Genomic DNA, 21240 nt, shown 5'->3' with positions numbered 1-21240 from the left:
CGCAGCTGCCTTCCTTGCCCCCCATCCCAACCTGTCTTGGCCCGGTCTACATGGTACGTAATAAAATTAACTATCAGCTATGCATTACAAACAAAAGCAACACTGCTCTGAATCTCACTTTGCCGTAGCCAGTTAAATCAATCCAGCTTCTAAATACTTGTTTGGTTCTTTTTCTTCTTTTGATTGCTTAAGCCTGACCTGCCTCTGGTTTGAGAATATCATTGCACACATTTTAGTCCCCACTGCAGGTGAAATGTGCAGCCTCCACCACCAAGGAAAGCTCTCGGACATTATTTCCCGTCATTATGTCTATTTCGATTCCTTGAGTGGTTGGCCAGGAAAACCCTTTGTTTGAAGTCTATGCTGAGTCACCTCCATTATTTGTGAATATCAAAGACTCAGGCGATTTATTATGTTTACCGAAGCAAAAATCTGATTTAGATACCTGTGTGCAGAGATGAGACTGATCTAGCTCAAAATCCAAGCACCCCAGTGAAAAAACATCAAAGCGATGGAATCCCATTTCCACTGATCCTGCCACCCTCAGAATATAGCACTAGTTTAGTATTTTCCCTGCTTGTACCACCCCCCTCCCAAGAATATAACATTGGTACACCATCCCATCTTTTTCTACCACTTCTTTCCCCCTTTTACTTTCATGGAAAACAGCACCGATAACACCCTCTGCTTCCACCCCCTTCTCCCACCTCAGAGCGCAGCATGCTATATCATCCTTCTACTTCTACTGCATCTCCTTCCCCTTTGCCACAAAATAGAGCATTGGTAAACCACCCAACTGGCTTCTACCACCTTTTCCTCTCCCCCTACAGAATTAGAACACTTGTATGCTATCTTCCGGGCCCTTCTTTGCAGGGGTAGCCCTATCCGCAATAGTATAATTCCAGTGTTCCAGGCTCCCACTGCAGGTGATTCAACCTGGACCCCGCACCTCACTAAAGGCAGCCCTCAGTCTATCTTCCTAGCTTTTTCTCCTCTCTTCTTCCTTCCCCAATCCCATAGAAAAGAACATTAATATGCCATCACTCTTTTCTTCTACCACCACTCCTCCCTCCATCCTCCCCCCAGAATAGAGCACTGGTACTCCTTCCACCTCACTTATCCTAAACGCCCCTTCCTCCCCCAGACAAAACGGGTATAGCGCTGGTGCTCCATCCAAATGCTCTTACCACCTGTTCTGCTTCCCTTCACACAGAATTTTTTTTTTAGGCTAAATTATGTGCCTACTGGCCCAAATTTAGGAGTCTAAAACTGAGGTCCCTAAATTTAGGTCTGCTATTCACTCACAGGCCGATACTGTAAAAAATGCGGGAGAGCAGGCTCTCCGTGTTGAGCGCCTGCTCTCCCAAAGTTCGCCCAGGCACCTCTCCTGGGCGTTCAAGTCTCTATTTAAATGAGGTGTCACCCTAATAAGGAGGCACTACGGTCAATAGCACATCCCTAGCACCTCCTTAATAGCGAAGAGGTGGCTATCAGCAGGAACCGACAATCGACGCTCTATTTTACCAGCATCGGTTTCAAAACCCACTGATAGCCACGGGTTAGGAAAACGGACACCGGTAAAACTGAGCGTCCGTTTTTCTGACCGGTGGGCAGATTTGTATTTATTTATTTATATTTCATATTTTATTCCTCTGACTTAATATCGCTAGGATATTATGTCAGAGGGTGTAGAGAAAAGCATTATTTTCTTTTTAGGGTCTAAATTTGGGTTGCCTGGTAAAAATGGCCTAAATGTCGGTGCTCAGATAGATAGGGAAAATGTTCATTTCTTAAGTTAGGCACCTAGATCTTTTGAATATTGGCCTCTATATGTCTTCTCTGTGAAAATATCACCATGGGATCTTAAAGAAAGAGGGATTTGATAAAACAGTATTACTACTTATAAATTAAATGAAATATCACCTGCAAGAATAACCAGGAAAGCTTATTGTAAACTCTCACCCCTAAATGATCCTCCAAAGTTAGAATCCTCCATATCTGTGGAAAATATACAAGGTAAAATACTAATTGGTGAATGGGGTGTTCTCAAAAGTGTGTTTTGGTCAGTCAAAAGAACATAACACATGAAGACTGCCTTTTCTTTTATTCATAAAGCACCCCCACAAAATGCAGATAATTTGTGCTCACAAGCATCAAGGCAAAAGTGTGCGCAGACTTTTGCTTTGACATTTGTAACAAAGTTTTGTCAACTTTGCACCAAATGCAGCCATTTTGAAAATTGTCCCAGCAAAGTCCACGCGAATGCGATGCCACCTGTGGTCAAATGTATTTTCTACCCTGCATGAGATGTGTGCTGTGGATTAGCAAAGGGTTGAGTGTGAGAAACATTTCCCCTTTGAGACTTTAGATCTTACGCCACCTTGACAGTTAACTTTGCATTTGAATCTGACAAAGATGTGGATTTTAGACTTTTTTTTTTTTTTTTAATAAATAGCAATACTCTAATGATGGGTCTTTGACATGTGGACATTTGCAGGGCCACGTAAGTGCAACATAAGACATTTCTTTCTTTCTGCCAACAAGTTATTTCCTTAGAAGTTCAATTTCTACTACAATGTCCTTGCAAATGTCTGGTGAAATAGGAAGGTAATAACTGCATATATCTAGTCCTTGAGCATCTGTGAATGTTTTTTATAAGATAAGGCTGTGCTTGAGGTCAGCCCTGCTCTGTTGTATCTCTCATCCCTTTGGAGTGCATCACAAGAGTGCCCACAGTTTGTACATGATTATTAATTGTTTAGGTTAAGACTCTTATTTCTTCTTTTATTGAATTTTTTTCACTTTTTATTCTGTACAGTGGTCTATCCCCTTTCTAACTGTAGACCTGATTCGGCTGATATTGTTGCATTAGGTTTCTCTGGGTTTTTTTTGGTTGGGGGAGCCATAATGCAGAAGAAACAATTTAGATGCAAGACAACTTTTCATTTTTCCCTCCAATAACTGACCAGTTCCTTTACTCTCCCTACTCTTCTTTTTTACATATTCAATACAATTTTAAAGGTAATTTAACATCTTAACCCAAACCCTAATTATTGTGCTATAATCTTATGTATTACCATGAAATCTGAGAGATCATAGTAAAGAAATAAAGGAGCATAATATCATTCCATCAATATTTTCACAAAAAAAATAAAATAGAAAGTAGTGAGGATAATACTAAATTCCTAAGATATCACTGATATTAGGTTGATGCTTCTTTAGAAATCAGAAAATTTTCTAACTGCTCTGGCTCCATGAATACATACCGTACATTGTCTATTGTTAAAATGCATTTACAGGGAAATTTTATTAATATTTGGTGCCTAAAGCATGAGCTCTAGAACAGAGATTAAAAAATGTCTTTCTACGTAGTTGTATCGATCTAACAATGTCTGGATATATCCATATTCTTTCTCCCAAGTACAATTTATTCTTATTCCTAAGAAAATTTTTAGGACATTGTCTCTTTTCATTGGTGAGGTGAATGTTACCAATAGTATTCCCCTTCTTTCTATCTGCTCTTCTTGAGAGATCTCTAAAAACCCCAATAGATCTTCTAAAGGGGATAATGTCACCAAATTTTGCTTAGGAAATTCTCCTTCCACTTCTCTGTCTCCTCTTTTAACTACTTCAGGTAGAAAGTAAACTTTCGTTATTAAAGGTAAATTAGTAGAGGAGAAAGACAATGCTTCCCGTAAATATTTATTTAATTGTTGTTTGGGAGAAATAAGTTTACACTTAGGAAAATTTATCATTCTCAAATTATTATATCTGAGACTATTTTCCAGGTTTTCAATTCTTTTATCTGTTTTAGAATCCCCCTGAATCAGGCCTACCTGTATTTCTTTCATTTGTACTACTTGAGAATCTAATTCCTGTATCTTAATAGAGTTAGCTAATACTACCGGATTCCAGTGGCGTAGCCAGAATTGATTTTTTGGGTGGGCACAAGGTTAACATAGGTGGGCACAAGGCATGCAGGTCTACTAGTTGTTTTCTTACTGATAAATAATGCCATATACTGCACCCTAGAATGGCTTTCTAAGTAGTTTGCAACAGCCATTATGTGTCATGTATGAAACTTTAAAATAATTTACTTCAATTATTTCAAGTATAGAAAACAATCAAATCCAATCATATAATAAAACAAAAATTAATGTATTCTTTCATGAACCATCTTTGCAGAAACCCAGAAATCTTCATAAATACAATAAAATATAATTAATCATCAGAACAGGTGCAGCGCAAAGCTAGGGCAACTCACATTACAAGTAACATGAAAAAAAAATTCAAATTCTGGTGTAATCTCAGCAAAAAATAACCCTCCACTGCTATTTTGTGAAGTAACAAACTCTTGCAAAGAAAGAGGCATCTGGAACCTTGCCAAACAATCACAGCACTGACTCTCAGGATTCAAACAGCAACCTTATGAAAAAGCAGCAATGCAAATACTACACCAGGCCCTAGAACATTAATACATCACCTACGGGAATAACAGAACAGGCTGGACTACTACTACAGAGAAACTATATGCTAGAAATACTCATTTCTGTCACAAACAGGCAAAACTGAGACCGACCCTTACCTAATATAGAAATAAGAGACTATAAATTAGAAACAGAAACATGTAGATAAAGCCAAAATAGAAAGCCTGAGAAACTAAAATGTCTGAACAGTGGAATACTTAAGAAAGAGCAAAATACAAAAATATAAGAATGCACATTCCCAAAGATGACATATTTAAATTGCTAACATCTCTCTCTCTCTATATATATATATATATTTTTTTTTTTTTTTTACCTTTGTTGTCTGATCTTTGTATTTTTCTAATCAGTTGGTCCTGGTCTCTCTTTCCCATTTTTTCCCTTGTCGCTCATTTCCTAATTCCTCTTCAGTGTCTTTTCTACTACTGTCTTCTTCCCTTCCACACACACACACATATATATACATAAATGCTTTCTCTCACAGACTCCCTCACACACTCAGGCTCTCACTCTCATATGCTCTCTCCCCCCCCGCCAGCTCACATTCTCTGCAGACACACATACAAGCTCTCACTTTCTCACCCCTCCCCAGGCTTATATTCTTATGCACACACAGACGCACATCCAGGCACCCATTCTCATCCACACACACAAACCCATTCTCCCATTCTCACCCATACATACACACATTTAAGGTCCCATTCTCACCCACACATACACACTTTCAAGCACCCATTCAAGCTTCCATTCTCACCCACACACACAAACCCAGGTTCCCATTCTCACCCATATATATACACATTCAAGCTTCCATCCTCACCCACATATTCAAGCTTCCATTCTCACCCACACACACAAACCCAGGCTCCCATTCTCACCCATATATACACACATTCAAACTTCCATCCTCACCCATATATACACACATTCAAGCTTCCAACCTCACCCACATATTCAAGCTTCCAACCTCACCCACATATTCAAGCTTCCATCCTCACCCACATATTCAAGCTTCCATTATCACCCACACACATTCAAGACTCCATTCTCACTCCCATACACACCCAGGGTCCGATTTTCACCCACACACACACAAGGCTCCCATTCTCATCCTCACATACACATTCAAGCCTGTGCACAGTTTCCGCTTCCTCCCCCCAGAGCAGGAAGATCAGCTGCCTCTCCTGCTGCCACTGGCCTCCTGCTATCTTCGGGCCGTATGGCCGACCGATCTTCCTGTTTGGGGGGGGGAGGAGGAGAGTGGAAGCGCCGCGCACAGTTTCCGCTTCCTCCCCCCAGAGCAGGAAGATCAGCTGCCTCTCCTGCTGCCACTGGCCTCCTGCTATCTTCGAGCCATACGGCCGACCGATCTTCCTGCTGGGGGGGGGGGGAGCTGAAGCTGTGCGCGGCGCTTCCGCTCTTCTTCCCCCCCCCCCCCCCCCCAGGAAGATCGGTCGGCTGTACGCAGGAGGCCAGTGGCAGCAGGAGAGGCCAGCTGATCTTCCTGCTCTGGGGGGAGGAAGCGGAAACTGTGCGCGGCGCTTCCACTCTCCTCCTCCCCCCCCCCCCAAACAGGAAGATCGGTTGGCCATACGGCCGCAGCAGCGCTTCCCCACGTGTGCCGTGATGGCATGCCAAGCATGGGTTCTCCTCTTCACTGTCGCGGGGATGGGATCCCGCGACAGCCTTGCAGTTCTGGTGTCAGTTGGGTGGGCCTGGGTCTAAATTGGGTGGGCAGCTGCCCACCCAGGCCCACCCGTGGCTACGCCACTGCCGGATTCACAACTATGGACTGATCTTGAAATCCTTGAAATGCTTGAGTCAAAGAAATTATTGCTTTCTCAAATACTGATACTGCATTCCATAATACATCTAAAGTCACAATATCTGGTTTTTTCAACAATGTAATCTCCGATATATTTACCGGAACCCTCTGAGAAATATTTTCTAATCTACCCATATCTGTCTTACTTCTCCCTTCTGTGGACAGATGCAGAGAATTGCCTGTTCCACTCAAAGTCCCGATGTTAATTTCTTTCAAGGCGGACAAAACTCTCTCGCCTTGAGACTGTCCATGCATTGTAACAGCCGCACCTCCCTCATTCGCTTCCCCCAACTGGGACAACGTTGGTCTCAGGGGATCTGCAAGTCCAGCTGTTCTATCATGGGCAGGGGGAGAGGGAGTCTCAGGAGCCCCAGGGCTCAAAGATGTTTCGTCGAGGGGTTCTGGATTCTGCTCCTGTTCCATTAACCCAGCCAAACTCTCCTGGGACAATCCCCACTGTGAGGTAGAACTCTTTAATTATCGTCTGACCTGGGGAAGACAGACGTTGGGTCGAGGTTCCCTCCCTCACCTTCCCCTTCCTCTTCGTATGCGGCATTTAATTTCAATGAAAATATCCAAAATTAGACGAATTATTAGAGTTCTGCTTACCGTCTACTTTCAGATATAACAACTGATCTCTCAGTGAGGGATGACTGCTTCGAGAGACCAAATATATTAAAGGAAATATCAATCCAAAAGCTTCTAGGAGAGATTTCAAACCAAAGCCGCGCGCGGATTAGGCTGCGCGCCGCTGCAGGCCTGTTTTTATTGGCAGCGTCTCAGTGCAGGGCGGAAGTGACGTCACGCTTCCTCCTCCTTGCCGGGACCAGCGAGTCAGCTCGTAGAAAACTCTTTCTGCAGGGGGAAAGGTCTCCTCGGCTTAGAAACAACGTCCCTTGCCTCCTCTCTCACAGGTCAGCCCCGTCTCTCACCCGCCGCAGGCCTGTTTTTATTGGCAGCGCCTCGGTGCAGGGTGGAAGTGACGTCACGCCTCCTCCTCCTCGCCGGGACCAGCAAGTCAGCTCGTAGAAAACTCTTTCTGCAGGGGGAAAGGTCTCTTCGGCTTAGAAACAATGTCCCTCGTCTCCTCTCTCACAGGTCAGCCCCCCCCTCTTCTCTTTTACATAACTTCCAAATCACTGCTTGTATCCACTTGCTAATCTAAAACTGGCTTGACTACCTGCTCATTCCCACGACTTTTTTCTGGTTATTATGCAGTAAATTTACATGAGGCAATTTTCAAAAGGATTTATGCGCATAAAAGTAGCATATGATGTAGCAGTTTTCAAAAGCTCGTTTAAGCACATAAAACCTTTTGAAAGGTCAGTGAAATTTCAAAGAAGCTATGTTTGTAAAACTAGCAATTTTCAAAAGCCCATTTGTGCGCGTGAAGTTCATTTACATGTAAAACCCAGTTTCGCGCACGTAAATCCTTTAGAAAATTATCTCCAAAGTAATGTCCCTAAGTGCAAAGTTATGCATGTAATTTCAAGCACACACAGAACATCCCACATAAACATTGAAATCGGGCTGTGATGTAGACAAATGTGTGCATAACCGTCCCTGTTGCAAAATGGGGCGAAAACGTTATATGCAGAAACAGCTTTCTTTTTACATACATAACTTTTGAAAGTTCAGGTTACACACATAAATACATTACATGCCTCTGAAATGCCTCTTTAAACAAGGCCAGGTTTTTGAACTTGCATTTTTAGGTAGCTCCTGGCAGGCCACAAACCTCCCTGGATAGCAAGTCTGTCTCACGGAAAAAGGTCACCAGCCAGAACCCTCCTTTTTTCTTGTGAACCCTTGTCGCTCTGCTTTCTTTCTTCTCTGTACGGTGTGTGATTCACCTGCCTTGATTCTTTTTAAGGAAGGATATTACAGATGACAGTGATGTTTTAGAGAGAATTGAAACATGAAAAGTACAACAGATCTCTATGTATTGCTTTTTAAGTTACAAGTACTTCTACAGGCAGCTTTCATGCTCATTCAGATTCATCACAACAGGATGAGAAACTGCAACAAAATGCATCAAGAAAAAGCACAGCTATACTGGAGGAGAAGGTGGGAGGTCGGGCCGTGATGCCGAGCGGTCAGAACTAGCCAGAGAACAGACTCCACGCTGGACTCTGACAACACTCTCTTCAATAAACAAAATGGTAGCTGGTTTGAACAGTTCAACAAAACAATCGTAACTTACAGTTCGCATTCTCGAGCCTTCTGTTTCTCTCCCTGGGCCTCCCTCACAGGAGGGTTGCCAGGTAGTCATGAAAGAACAAGCACTATCTGCTGAATAACAAGCCCAAAACATGAGATTAAAATTACTTTTATTAGAAAGTATTTACACACACTCATTCCCCCTCCCCACCCCCTCCAAGCATGTCACCGGCCAACTCAGGCTCATTCCCCCTCCAAGCATGTCTCCATCCCCCTCACATTCATTGCCCTCCCCACCCCCTCTGAGCAGGTCTCCGGCCCCCTCAGGCTCATTCCTCTCCCCACCTCCTCCAAGCAGGTCTCCAGCCCCCTCACACTCATTCCCCCTCCCCACCCCCTCCAAGCAGGTCTCCAGCCCCCTCACGGTCATTCCCCCTCCCCACCCCCTCCAAGCAGGTCTCCGGCCCCCTCACGCTCATTCCTCCTCCCCACCCCCTTTAAGCATGTCTCCGGCCCTCTCACGCTCATTCCCCCTCCCCACCCCCTCCAAGCAGGTCTCCGGCCCCCTCATGCTCATTCCCCCTCCAAGGAAGTCTCCAGTCCCCTCACACTCATTCCCCCTCCCCACCCCCTCCAAGCAGGTCTCCGGCCCCCTCACGCTCATTCCTCCTCCCCACCCCCTCCAAGGAAGTCTCCAGCCCCCTTACGCTCATTCCCCCTCCAAGGAAGTCTCCAGCCCCCTCACGCTCATTCCCTCTCCCCACCCCCTCCAAGGAAGTCCCCCTCCCCACCCCCTCCAAGCAGGTCTCCGGCCCCCTCATGCTCATTCCCCCTCCAAGGAAGTCTCCAGCCCCCTCACGCTCATTCCCTCTCCCCACCCCTCCAATGAAGCCTCCAGCCCCCTCACACTCATTCCCCCTCCCCACCCCCCTCCAAGCAGGTCTCCGGCCCCCTCACACTCATTCCTCCTCCCTACCCTCTTCAAGCATGTCTCCGGCCCTCTCACACTCATTCGCCTTCCCCACCCCCACCCTCTCCAAGCAGGTCTTCGGTCCCCTCACACTCATTCACCCTCCCCACCCCCTTCAAGCATGTCTCTGGCCCTCTCACGCTCATTCCCCTTCCCCACCCCCACCCTCTCCAAGCAGGTCTCCAGCCCTCTCATGCTCATTCCCCCTCATCACATCCTCCAAGCATGTCTCCGGCCCCCTCACGCTCATTCCCCCTCCCCACCCCCACCAAGCAAGTCTCCAGCCCCCTCACACTCATTCTCCTTCCTCACCCCCTCCAATAACATTTCTGGCCCTCTCACATTCATTCCCCTCCTCACTCCCTCCAAGCACATTTATTTATTTATTTATTTATTTATTTAAAGGCTTTTATATACCGGAGTTCATGCACTAGTGCATACCACTTCGGTTTACACAGAACAAGGAACAGAAAATTACATCAAACAGATTGAACAATTAAACAAATATACAATTACATCCAACAATTGGGTATAAATAACATGGCTAACTTAGTAGGAACTTAGAGTTTGAGGTAAAGGAGAGAAATAGTACCAAGTGGTAACAGAACAATGTTAATAGCTAAATAATAAATATAAATAGTAAATACAATTTCTTATAATAAATACAGGTGTTTACAGATTACAGTCTTCATGAAAAGTTTACGTCTACAGAATAGGGTTAAGTAAATAAGAACTGGCGGTTATTTCTATAGGAGTGAAGACTTCAAAAACTGAGGTTACATCTGGATTAAGAGGTATTGGTGTAGCATGCTCAAATATTTAATGATTTGGAATTGTGAGACCAAGGATAAAAATTAGGAGTTGTTTGATATGATTATAAAAGCGAGAATGATTCAAGTTCTGGGATGTGGTTCTGAGCTAGACCTTTAAGTGTAGGCGTTTGTAAAGAGCCAGGTCTTGAGTTTCTTTTTGAATGTTCGAGTACACGTTTCGAGGCGAATGTCCGTGGGGAGGGCATTCCAATGAAGGGGGCTGGCAGTCGAGAATGCACGTTTCTTGAGTGAGGACTTGGCTGAAGGTACGTGTAAGGTGCCTAAGTATCTGTTTCTGATTGGTCTTGAAGACATCTCTGACCCCCTCACACTCATTCCCCTTCCCCACCTCCTTCAAGCAAGTCTCTGGCCTCCTCACACTCATCCCCTCCTCCCTATTCCCTCCAAGCAAGTCTCCAGCCCCTCACATTCATTCCCCCTCCCCACGCCATCCAAGCAAGTCTTCAGCCCCTTAAACTCATTCTTTGGCCCTCTCACACTCATTTTCTCCTCCCCATCCCCTTCAAGCAAATCTCCAGCCCTAAATTACAGAACTATGACTGGAAAAGTCCTACTTTGGAGAATTCTGAATGAGAGACTAATTTCTCAGAGTAATGTACTGAAAAACAGATCTAGGAAGCAAACAGATTCTCACCCTGACTAACAAGGGGAGTCAGACCCTTAGGTACCTAGCTCTCAGACAACAGAAAAAGCCAGGCAGAATGGTTCGGCCTGGGTCTTGGCCTTTTGGCTGAGAGAAGGTAACCCATCCACACTGAGTAACAGTGAATGACTGGCCATGAGCTTAGCAGAGCTAACATCACTGAAAGCTGAGCATGAATGCTAAACAAGTCATGAGCCTAGTGGAGCTGTAAACCCAAGCCAGGAAAAACCCTGCTACCAAGGGAGAAGAACTGAAGGTCAGCAGCAAATCCATAGATTGAGCAGTCCCCCAGGAGGGTGTGGATCCCAGTGGCAGATCAAGTGAACTCTCAGGAAGAAGGGAACCACAGTGGCAGAACCAGAGGCACAGTCATGTTCCCCAGGAGGGTGTGGACCCAGCAGCAGGTTGAGCAGTCCCCTAGGAGGAAGGTGACCCCAGAGACTATTCCAGTGGCAGATCGAGTGGTCCCCCAGGAGAGTGTGGACCTCAGAAGCAGATCAAACAGTCTCCTAGGAGGAAGGGGACCCCAGAAGCAGATCAGGAGTTGAACCTGGGTCCCCCTTGAGCATAAGGACTCCAGAGGCAGATTGAGCAGTCCCCCCAGAAGGGTGTGGACCCCAGCAGCAGATCGAGTGGTCCCCAGGAGGGTATGGATTCCAGCAGCATTCCAGGTGCTGGAGTCGGGTCCTCAAGGGGGGCATGGACCCCAGCAACAGATTGGGAGGTGGAGTTAGGTCTCTAGGAGGGCGTGGACTCCAGTGTTGGAATGGACCCTTCAGACCAGCAGAAACAGCACTAAGGAGATGGCAGCAGTTTAGAAACAACAGACCCCCTAGGCCAATACTGGCCAGCAGCCCAGTTGTATCTTTTCACATGGGTAAGACTTGGGAAAAAATGGAGAGGATCATAACAACACTTGATTAAGTGGGAACTCAAGAGGTCCCTTCTATTCTATATCATGGTATACTGTGGGGGCCAACAACCCCAAATTGCCAAATACTAAATGTTCTTGCTACCTTATAGAAATGTATATAGTTATGTGAACTGAGACTATTAACCACGAGTAGATAAGTGTGCAGTTTGACATCCTATTGGCGATGTACATGGTCATGTAGAAATGTATATACTTATATAGTCTAATAAACCTGTATATATTTGTACATATTGCCAGCCTTGCTCACAGTCCCATTTGTTTCCTGGACTGAAGGGAGGTAAATCCACCCACCACCGCCTTCTTCCCCAGGTGAAGGCACCATGCACCAAGAATGTGAGGACCGACAGAGTCTGCCCTAGAGGGGGCTCCTGCCAGCTCGGTCCTGGACCCAGGAACTCCCCCCACTAGATAAGCGGAGAAGGGGGTGTTACATCTTGGTTTGTATGTTTGTTGAATGAAAGCCTGGAATTTTCTCCTAGTTTTCCAAAATGCCTTTAGCTGAAGGTGCACTTCCATTCAGCATTAATAGGCAAGAACATGGGAAAAGTACCAGCGGTATTCTTTTACTAGGACATGCTGTACCAGAAAATAAATAAAGCCATACTGCACAGCATTGCAAATCACTTGCTTACAACACAATGAGATAAACTGCACTGCAAATTAGACCATTTTAGACAATATTGAAACAAAGTGCTCCACAGAATATATTGCTGTGCACAGAATTAACTCCATAGTAACCTAGGAACTTGTGAGTACAATGACTTTGCAGGTATTTCTCCACTCCAAGCATTGTTTCCTCCTCCGCCTCCTCACCCCAGGTCAGCTGAACAGGCTGATCCTCTCATGGCATTAGTAAAGGATGTTGCAATGAGGAGGAAAAAGGCCTCAGAACCTTATACCTGTTCTAATCAAAACAATATGGTATTTTTTAGGTTATTCCAATCATAGGTCTTGAAAAACCTCCAAACACCAAATTCTTCAATTTTATTACTCAAAAAAAGTTTTTTATTTTTTTTTTCTAATTTTATTTTTTTAATTGTAGATAAGTGCTAGGTCAGTTCATCACTAAGCACAGTGTCCAAAAAGCAACTAATTTTATCACGGTTGTAGCAGAATCCAACAGGCAACTAAGTGTATATCACAGTTGTAAAACTGCTGAATGTATCATCCAAGGAAGTTTAGAAATGTATATCTCCTTAATGTGATACTTAAAAGATATTTGACTTATAATATACAGTATAATATACAGCCATCTCCTGCACATATACAACCATCCATTCCTCATGTTACTTCTTAATAGCGTATACTTGAGCCAGACATAAACGAAGCTGATGTCAGCCAACGTTTCTCCATCTGGCTGCATCAAGGCACAAACTCATTTAGGTTTTCAACATCCCTGTCTTTCTCTATGCGGAACACTGCTATCAGGAATATCAAAGCTGACGTTGGCTTCTTTTATGTCTGGTTCAACCGTGAGACAATTAGTTGCTTTTTGGACTCCATGGTTAGCAATGAACTGACCTAGCACATACATACAATTTTTTTTTAATTTAGAAAAATAAATTTTAAAAAACTTTTTTTGAGTAATAAAATTGAAGAATTTGATGGTTGGTGGTTTTTCAAGACCTATGATTGGAATAACCTAAAAAATACCATATTGTTCTGATTAGAACAGGTATAAGGTTCTGAGGCCTTTTTCCTCCGCATTGCAACATCCTTTACTAATATTTACATTAAACTTTATATGTGAAGTTTTTTTTGCTCTTTGATTTGGGATCTTTCACTTCACATTTACCTGTTTACATATTGGAAGTTTTCCACTCATGGCATTGCCACATTGCATGCAACAGTTATAGACCTGTTTGTGCATTTGGTTTCCCTTACAACTCCATGCACATAATGGAGAAGCCTGGGCTGAGGTGACAACCCTACTGCCAATCCCTGTACACTTATGTTATTCTGGTCCTGTGCACAGAGACATTCAAGGAGGCCCATGAACTTCTGGGGTTCCCATATTGGGGGGGGGGGGGGGAGTTCAGTCATTTCAAGGCCTTTAGGGTTGTTTTTTCTCACACAGGGGTTCTTTCTGTTCACCAGTACAGTCTCTCCACACCGAAGCTGCTGTTAAAAAAATAAAATCTTTTACAAATTGATGGCAGGGTGAAAAAAAAAAAAAGGCCAGCACTCTGGTACAGTTCAAAACAGTTCTCCAGGACTGTAACAATCCATACCACAAAAAATAAATCACAATCTCTTCTCACTCTTCTTCCCAATACAGGTCAGCTTTTAAAGATGGTACCCCTTCCACTCTGGACCCTCCAAGTACCTGTCTGGTAGCTGAATTTTTCCCTCAAGAGTTCCTTTTCTCTTTCTGTCTCTCTGGCTGATTTTAATAGAGTCAGGCTTTGACTCTTGTGGGCTTTCCCAGGCAAGACGTCTCTCCTCTAGCAGCCCTTGTCCCTCAGCTTCCAGGGAATCCTTTCCCTCTCAGGACTCCACAGGATTTGATGCTGTTCAGGAATACTTCTTCTCCTTCAAACTCTAGACTCCTATGAACTCCTTGTTCCTGTAGCTCTTAAGCTCAGATCTCCTTCGAACCCTCTGTGTGAGGAGGTAGGCCCAATGGTGCTGCTCTGTGAAGTTTCAAAACCACCAGTACTCCAGTTCTTAAACTCCTCGGCTGAATCCTTCCTGCCTCACATGGGAGCAGGGTTTTTTTATTCAGTCACATCACCACTCCCAATGGGAAGTGGTGCTCCTCCTCAGCACACTGACATCATAGACAGGCAGCGTCTAGTGAAACCTCTGTCACACTGAGGGCACTCAGATCAGCTGAAGACTAAATACATGTCTAAAAAGGGTAGGGCTACTTTCATAGGGAAAAAAGGGGCACCCCCTGCACTTAAAAGAAAATTCTGAGTGCAGAGAGGCTAAGGATTCACCAAAAAAAGACATTCATTTAAAAAAATGCAGTCTGAGTAGATGTGTCAGCTTCTGGAATGTTCTGGAAGGAGAGTGGCACACAGCGCAGTTGAGCCCTATGGCATTTTAGGGCAATTTTCCTGATAAGATTCTGATGAGCAAAAATGTCATAATTACCTACATTTTCAATTTCATAAAAATGTAGAGATAAATTGAAATAGTAATATTTTAGAAAATAACCTCTCTACCTTCAATTCATTTTGATTTTTCAATCCTTTTGTTTCCTCTCCTTGTTTGTGTATTTCTTTACAAATTATTTTGCAATGTCTTCTTTGTCCTCTCATATCTCCTTTTACTCTGATTCTCTTTTCTCTATTATTTGTGCAATTTCTTCCAGTCTTCACGTAGCCAGGTCTGTCTAGCAGGCTATGTAGGGGACCTAGGAGGTTGGATGTTCAGGCTTCAGCCGCATTAATATTGATGGCTATTTAGAGCAGTGCATCTCAACCCAGACCTTGGGACACACCATTCTAGTTTTCAGAATAGCCACAATGAAAATGCAGGAGATAGATTTACAAACATTGGAGGCAGTGTATGCAAATCTATCTCATGCATATTTATTGTGGATATCCTGAAAACCAGACTGACTAGGTGTGTCTAAAGGCCTGGTTTCAGAAGCACTGATTTAAACTATTAGAGAGTCTTACGCTTAGGCATGGAAAAAGTGGGTGCGGGAGGGAACTTAATCGGGATCTTGTATGCTCTTCTATTCAAGATAGTGTAGTACAACAGAAGACAATTTTAAAAAAAGACTGTCCTACATACCGGCCGATACAGTAAACAGCGCAGGAGAGCGCACGATTCAGGAAGGAAAGTTATACAAATTAGGGCCCGCAGAAGTGGTGGCTGTCAGCGAGTTTGACAGCCGACACTTAATTTTACTGGCATCGGTTGTCAAACCCGCTGACAGCCACGGGTTCAGAAAATGGACGCCGGCAAATTTGAGCATCCGTCTTCCAACCCACAGGCAGAATTTTAATTATTTTTTTTTTAGATTTTTAATTTTTTTTCTGTACACTTTCCCTGTGCCGGCTGAAATTAACTTCTGCCTTTGGGCAGGCGTTAATTTCTGAAGGTAAAATGTGCGGCTTCGCTGCACATTATACTTTCTGTATCGTGCGGGAATAACTAATAGGCCCATCAACATGCATTTGCATGTTGATGGGCCTATTAGTTTCGGGGGGGTTGGCCAAACGGGGGCTAAAGATGCGCTTGGCCGAGCACACCATACTGAATTGGCCCGATAGTAGCATAGTAAATGACAGCAGATAAAGACCAAAAGGCTCATCTAGTCTGCCCAGCAGCAATTTTTTATGCATTTACCCAAAGTAGATCAAATTCCCACATGGAACCTAGTCTCCAGTCCTATTATGTCCATTTCTGGATGAGCAAACACATGCTGATGATTCACACAGCCCCTGGCGCAGGCACTCATGCCGAAACACTGATAGTGTCATCAGCATTTCCAACTGTGGCAAAGCTCAACATGTTTCAAGCTAAGGTCTAAGCCAGTTTACACTGTTTGGCATTTATTGAATTGAAGTTGTTTCAAGTTTTATTTGCATCTAAAAAATTCTCAAAAAAATCAGCTGCTATTATTATCCAACATGTACTGGGATATGATTACATTTAGCCTTGTAAGAACACTAGTTTGAAGCTTTTCAGCCCATCGTAGTGGATCTGCACAGGCTCTGTTTTGCGAATATTGAGTTTCAAGGATTGGGTTTGTCTTGGTGAACATTAAATCTTAATTGCCAAGTATTAGACCATTCCTTACGCTTTCTTAGGTCCCGGATAAGGAGAAATCTTGCAAGCAGCCATACTGTGTAGCTGGCAGCTGGGATATAGCCTTAGCAGTGTGGACAGAACAATTGGGCAGAATAGCTGGGTTTGTTAGTCTTTTTCTGCTGTCATTTACCATGCTACTGTGTAACATAGGTTTGTAGTAAGGGTGGTGAGGTACTTATATACAGTTGTCTACAAAAATGTAGGCACCTGTGGTCAAATTGTATATTTCTGTGAATCTCCAAGAGAACAGAATCTGAGACAAACTGTACATGGTATATAATTAAACATAAAAAGTTCCTGGAAAAGTTCATAAACCATTATTAAGGTGGGAAATCCAATGCTTATCCCTGGGATAAGTAGTATGGAATCTAGCGACCTTTTGGGATCCTGCCAGATACTTCTGACTTTTCTTGGCCGCTGTTGGAAACAGGATGCTGGGCTTGATGGAGCTTTGGTCTGATTCAGTATGGCAAATCTTATGTTCTTATATGCTATCACACTTTTATCATCATTTACTATTAGTATTTATTGATGGCACTTTTGATTTTAGTAATTCAGAATATTTTGGGGTGTTGTTGCACGTAAAATACCCAGTCTATATAATTCTTCCAAACAAAAACTTCTTCAACATAAACCATCAACACTGAAAATGTAAATGGAGAAATACTTAGCTCTCAAGCAGGCTGATACAATAATCTGCACGTTAAAAATTGCGCTGAAATCCAGTGCATTGTTTCTTAATGCACAGATTAACATTTTTTTTAATGCTAATGCATCAGGAGTTAAAATGTGCACATAAGCAGCAAACCCCAGTTCAGCACAGGCTGAATGCACATTTTAACCTTGCCGGGGCCATAGGGGGGGTGCAGGGAAAGAAAAGGCTGAAAGCACTGTTTGCTCATCAGTCACACGCTCTCTCTCTCTCAGTATATAATGTGCAGGCCCCTGGACAAAGGTCATCAGTGCGGCTGATCAAGAGAAGAGAAGAGAAAAGGGAACTAGGAGGAGGGTTCTGTCTCCCGCCGTAAACCATCAGTTGTGGACTGAAACTTCCCGGAGTGGGGGAACATTATATATTAAGTATGTGAGTGACAGATCAGGGCCTTAAAGAGGCAGCTCACCGCTGGCAGAGTAAAGGATGAATGGCTGCGGGGCACAGAGATAAGAGAAAGCAAAGCTGCAAGAAAGCACTGGTTATAACATGTGGAATTTGGATATAGGAAATGGTGTCGTAGGCGGCCACAACATGATGCAGCTGCCACCATTCTCCCTGTCCCCCACCTCCAAAGGAAGACAGGGCAATGTGATGGCTGAATTCCTTCTCCCCTGTGCCAGCTGAATGCACTTTATTGCAACGGCCTGAAGAAGTGGACTAGAACAAGGCATTTTTAAACCAGCCCGTGACATCCGTACAGTCTGTAATAGATCTAATGGCAAAAAACTGATGGTAATGAAAAGCTGTTGTCATCCAAGATTACCAGACCCCAGTGTTTTGGTGTTGATGCCTGCATAATAAAAATGATAAAGACATTTTGAGTAGTGTGACAAAAACAAGGGTTTTGCATGTTTTGTAGTTTATTGTTCTGCCCTGTGACACTTTTCCCTAGAGCAGAGCTTGCCAAACTTTTCATGTTGGTGACACACTTTTTAGACAAACATAATTTCAGGACACAGTAATTCAGTCTACCAGCAAACCAGAGGTTAAAGGTTAAACGAACGAAACATATTTCGACAATTTACGTATGTTTCCTTAAATATGTACATAAATAAAATGTTTCATGACACAACCTATCTCATATTAAATATTTGCAGGCTTCCACTTCCTCCATGCTGATCTCATACATTGTGAGATCGGCATAGAGAAAGTGCTACTCTTGCACATTCCCAAAGATTACATGTGCCAATCACTAAAAAGTAATTTATTTTTTACTTTTGCTGTCTGATCTTAGTTTTCTAATCGGTTGGTCACAGGCTTTTTTTTCCACCTTCCCTTTCTTGTTTTTTTGCCAATTCTTTTTACAGGGTCTTTTTTTTTCTATTTCTTTTCTCTCCATCTGTCTTCTTCCCTCAAATACACAATCAGGTTCTCATTCTCACACGCTGTCTACCTCACGCATACACACACACACAGGCTCTCATACTTACATGCAGTCTCACGCATCCACAGCTCTCACTCTCACATGCTCTCTCTCATACATACATATACACTCTCTCGTGCACATGCTGTCTCACTCTCATACACACAGGCTCTCACACTCCCATGCAGTCTCTCTGACACACACAGGCTCTCACACTCACATACAGTCTCACGCATCCACAGCTCTCACTCTCACATGCTCTCTCTCTCATACATACTGTCTCTCTTGTGCACATGCTGTCTCACTCTCACACACACAGGCTCTCTCTCACTCCCACATGCTCTCTTGCTCAAGCACAGGCTCTCACTGTCACATGCTGTCCCTCTGCGCGGGTTGCCGAAGGATGGGCTCTGCAGCGGCCCTGATCTTCTCTGGCCGTGACGTGGGATCCGCAGTGGTCCTGCTATCAGGTTTCCTCCTCTTCTTGGGCCGCCGCGACATGGGATCCGCAGCGGCCCAGCTATCTGGTTTCCTCCTCTTCTCGGGCCGCCGCGAAGTGGGATCCGCAGCATCCCTGCTATCGGGTTTCCTTCTCTTCTTGGGCCACTGCGACATGGGATATGTGGTGGCCTATTAACGCTGCTGTTCTTCTGTATGCAGCAGATGCTCCTCCTCCTTCCTGCCCACGGAGCTCCGGCAATGTTTTTCTTCCGAGGCTGCGCAGGCAGGAAGGAGGAGGAGTGAACGTGACCCTTTTCTTCGAGCCGTGGTGAGGTAAACTCCACCACAGTCCTGCCGATCTTCCGGCTATAGTTCCCTGCTTCCACCAGCCCTGCGGACTGGGCAACACACCTCCACACTGCAGGTGACACACTAACATGTCACGACACACAGTTTGGAAAGCTCTGCCCTAGAGAGATCATTTCCTGTGTGCTGGCCTGCAGGTGCTGTTTGACTCTGCACTGGATTTCAAACCAAGGCTTTGGATGCTGCCTTGACTGAAACTGGTTGATCAGCATACACATCCCAGCAGCCTTGAGTGCATGTAACACCAAAATATCCTGCAATGCCATTAGCCAGAAAGTTAACTTAATACCATGTGCTCTGATTGGCCCTAGAGACAGAGAACTCGCCCTGAGAGTTTTGGAATTCACCAGTCTTGGCTGGGAGTGCAGAAGGAGCAGATCTCTGCACTGAGGCCCTGCTCAGCTCCTGTGGACAGCCTTTTCCTAACCTCTCCAGGAACTAGAGGAGTAATGAAAAGTGTTCAGTTAACTTTTGCTATATAATCCTTGTTATTTTACCTGTTTCTGTTTGCAGTTTAAATCTTTATTCCATTCATTGTTCCTACTTTTACTTAATAAAATTATTAGTTTGTTAGCTGTGCCTCTCTTGGACTGACTAACAAGCCTGGTATTGTGTATATTTAGTCTGTGAGTGTATTTCTAGGAACTGTGTGACCTTTGGTTGTGAGGGGTCTCAGTGTCCCTAGAAACCACCTGGGATTAGCTTGCATGAATGTGGCAAGCACCTGTAACAGCAGAACACAAGGCATGGAAGTTTTTTGATTAAGAAATTATTTCTCTTTTGTTGTGAGGTGGTTTTTAATCACCCCTTCTCACTGGGATCCATGCTGGTGTAGCAGGTTCTTGATCCTATGGCTTTTTGACACAAGAAGTTACATTTAAAACAACTAAGGAGACACAGTAAGACCTAGAGAGTTCCATCCGGATCTCCACCTGCGTGAGACCAGGACACAGGGCTGGGTGTTCGGGAATGAGCTGGAGCCTCAGATAGGACTGCTTTTTCTGTGTTAGAAAGGGACCCCTTTCATAGGATTTCCCGGTAGGCGGCTGGGAGAGTTTGTGTGCACATTTTCCATCACCATGGGAAGCTCTGCTAGGTTGCTGAAGTAAAGAACACCTACTCAAGATGAGACTCCCTATCTGCACTAAACTCTGACTGCACACTTATTGAAAGATGGACTTTAATTGGACTAACAACCAGCAAATGTACTATTTAACTCCCAGTGCCTTGTCCTGCCTGGTTTGTCCCATTTGGGAAAATGCTAGCTGGAGAAGCCCTGTAGATATACATTTGTTAGTGTGCCCTGAAAGAACAACCCACTTTCGAAAAAGGGTTACAGTAGCTAATTCAACTAAATAATCCATAGGAACCTTCACTGGTGTTGCTCAGGTATGCAAAATATCATTTGCAACAAGTAATTTTATCAAATGGACACTCAGAGTGTAGTAACCTGTATGGAGTGGCAGTTACCCTTAATAGAATGCATGCTGGTAACCTGTACTGAATGCTAGTTACTACCCTTAATAGAATGCATGCTGGTAACCTGTACTGAATGCTAGTTACTACCCTTAATAGAATAATGCATGCTGGTAACCTGTACTGAGTGCTAGTTACTACCCTTAATAGAATGCATGCTGGTAACCTGTACTGAGTGCTAGTTACTACCCTTAATAGAATAATGCATGCTGGTAACCTGTACTGAATGCTAGTTACTACCCTTAATAGAATAATGCATG

Source organism: Rhinatrema bivittatum, chromosome 4, assembly GCF_901001135.1.
Source record: "Rhinatrema bivittatum chromosome 4, aRhiBiv1.1, whole genome shotgun sequence".
Lineage (NCBI taxonomy): Eukaryota > Metazoa > Chordata > Amphibia > Gymnophiona > Rhinatrematidae > Rhinatrema > Rhinatrema bivittatum.
The sequence above is the reverse complement of the archived record's forward strand: the minus strand, read 5'-3'. Positions refer to the sequence as shown.